Genomic DNA, 3,282 nt, shown 5'->3' on the forward strand with positions numbered 1-3,282 from the left:
ATCAAAGTGCTCGCTTGGCAGTGCGAAGGCAAAAGAGCCCTCCCAGGTTGAGGAAAGCGTTGGTGAACTAGAGCTCGCAAAAATAATGACGCCCATTCTAAGCATGAGAACATAGCTAAAAAAACTGCTAAACTGAATCAACCTTATAGAAAAGCCGACGGGAGCGCAGTCTGTCAAGCGCGATGCAGTAATTAGAAAGCTTACTCAGTAAGAAGAGACAGTGTAGGCCATTGAGGCGGCGCCGGCAATGCTAAGCTCCGTGTATGACGAAGTTCTAAAAAAATTTAAAACCCCCAAAAAACATAATTATGAACCTAAAAAAAAACACAAAAAATGAAGTCGGTGATCTTGAAGCAGGACTCAGAGACTCGGAATTTAAAGACATCTGTGGACAGCACGTAGCAGTAGTCTAAAAGGAAGAACATTAAAATACACGGTGTCCACAAAAAAAAAAAAAAAAAAAATGAGAACCTGTTTGAGATCATTAAAGGGGCACTGACACGTCAAAATCATAAGTTTTTATTGTCCAAAACGATTGAAAGAGATTCCTGGACATTACCCTCGATATTTGAAAGTTGGAAATTTAGTATTTGTGAAGTAAATAAACAATTTCCAAATGCCGGATTGGAAGTTCCCGTGCGATCCGCGCCAGTGCAGAAACGTCAAATATTGAAGCGTCCTACGAGTTGAGTTTCTCTGACGCCTCCGAAGTGTCGTGTTCGCCGGCGTCTCGTGAACAACCGGCTGCGAGCAGACGACGCTTGATTTTGGACTCTGAAGTTCTTTTAGGCTCCTTTCAGCGATCTCAAATTCTTTTTTGAAACGGTGTGAGGTCGAAGAGAACGCGCAGTGGACTTTTGTGAGCATAGGTTGTGAGCGACGTGAGGGGCTACGTCGCACCGGTTCTGGGTGAAAGGCTGCCTCGGCGGAGTCACAACCGAAACGACGATTCAGACCCCAAACCCAGTTGTTTTAACCGTTTCACGATTTCCTTTTCGAAGTCTGAGAGGTAATCGGGCACCTAAAAAAAGAACACTTCATCCGATTCCTCGACTCACTGACCATCCTGTGCTATATGCGTCCAGCGCCGCCATGTTCTCCGAGGGAGGATAAAAAGTCAGGAGGCGACATCACACCGGACTCAGATTTTTTGTATTTCAGTAGAAGGGCCGTAGTGCTTTCGCAAGTGCGTTAAAACATGTTTTACGAATGCCGACATCAAATTATATAAAAATGTAGCCTACAAAACTTGTCACTTTTATGATATTTAACGTCACAAATCATAAGAAGGGAGGAGGTGAAGAGCGGGAGAGAAAAGCGCCAGAAGCAAAACGGCGTGCGCGCAGGTAGAAATTTGTTTCTTTTTTTTTTTTGCGTCGCGGTATTTTTTTTTTTTTTTTGCGTCGCGGTATTTTTTTTTTTGCGTCTCTATGACTACAACTTGCACCGTTTTAGACAAAAAAGAAACTATTGTGGGGCGTCAGTGCCCCTTTAAGTGCCTAGCAACCAAATCCACCTGTTCTTGCCAACAGCTGATGCTATCGAGGCAGTGCACAGGTTGGATCCTCGCGAGCGAAAATTCCCACGAATAATCGTGCGATTCAGGGACCGTTTTGTGCGTGAATAGTGACCTGCTAAACGCTCGGCACTCAGGGATGAGCGTATCTTTGTTGATTACAACTGGACCAGGGCACTGAGGCAACTTCTGTGGAGTGGAAAGCATCGTGCCGAGGAAAAGGTTTAGAAGTTCGTGTTGGTAAAGAACGGAAAAATATTTTGTCCGTCAGAACGAGAAGAGGACCGCTATTATAGTAATGAAAACGACGGTGATATGGTGGAAATCTCGTAACGAAGCGAAAAGCATGTACGTCTCGTCATGATAACAACCGCTTTCGAATCGTTTTTCAGTGGGATGAGTACTTGAAGGCAGGGTGTCGAACCGGAACCGAACCGAACCGAAAACCGGAACCGAACCGTTATCTTTAGCCGAACCGGAACTGAACCGAACCGAAAACTTCAGCGCCATTTTTGAACTGAACCGGAACCGAACCGGAAAAAATATAACGGTAACCGGTTCAAAACGGTTCAAGGTAATATTTTTCTTTTTTGTTAGCATCCCAAAATGAATATTTAGGAATAAAAAACTTACAGCTGTATTTTCATGTATTGATCAAATCGCCAAATGCGGAATTGCAATGTATGAGTAATTGTGAGCTTTCGTGGCGCTTTTGCATTGACACTATGATCAACCATGTTTCACGTGGTCAGGTGACGTCACAGTGTTAATACATGCTGCCAAGTAATGTCACGTGACCCCGACATGTCACGTCACTCACTGCGTCAAGTAGATTTAATTTGAGGAAGTCACTAGAATCATTAACCTTGTTAATAGCGTAACGTAACATATAATCACGACTTCCCACCGAAAGTCATGTGACTCCGCGACATAAGCGATTTTAAAACACAGAGTCGAGTGCTCGGTTCATGACAATCAGCATCGCCAAACATTCGGGTAACGGCTCGTGTTCAATAAAAGATGACAATAGCCCAACTCAAACAATAAGTTCTTAGCTTACCAAACCCCAGCGCATGACTATGATGAACACTGACGGTATATAGTTTGTGTCAGATCACGTGACCGCTTGTTCAAATTGCTATTTGAGGAGGGGATCGACAGCTGTCTTATTTCCTTTATTTTTTCTGCATCTGGTATTGCGCTGAGGGGAAAACTAATGGATGTTTTCGCAAGCTATCAACGTCAGGGATTATTTCTCAACGTTACTTACTGAAAGTACGAAAAATGTTGCACGACCAATTTTACAACACTGAGGCACCCAAACGTTTTTTCGTTATTGCTGAACTGCCTAGGAAAGATGTCTCTGAGAATAGAAGTATTAAAAGGACTAAATATGACTTATTTAATGACGTTACATAGAACTACAGGTGTGCACAGGAGGCATTTCTTGAATAAAAAAAGATAACAGTGGCCTCAGAAAACATCCGAAAGGTGACAGCTGCTTTAAGCGTCACACGAGCGTCGTCCTCAAGTTTTTCCCCAAGTTTCGACCACCTCTGTATGTTGTTTAAAGGAACTATGAAACGATTTTTCTGCCTTCACTAAGAAACTATTTAGAAACACTCCCTAACATTAATAACAGAATAAAGTCGCTTCAGTTCTTCCTAGGTGATGGTAGTCGATAAAAAATTAAAAAAAAAATATGAGCATCGTTCATCCCCTTAAAAAATTCGGTTGTGTGTATGTTTATACACCCTAGAACTTGG

This window comes from Ixodes scapularis, unplaced genomic scaffold, assembly GCF_016920785.2.
Source record: "Ixodes scapularis isolate PalLabHiFi unplaced genomic scaffold, ASM1692078v2 PGA_scaffold12__126_contigs__length_90152505, whole genome shotgun sequence".
Lineage (NCBI taxonomy): Eukaryota > Metazoa > Arthropoda > Arachnida > Ixodida > Ixodidae > Ixodes > Ixodes scapularis.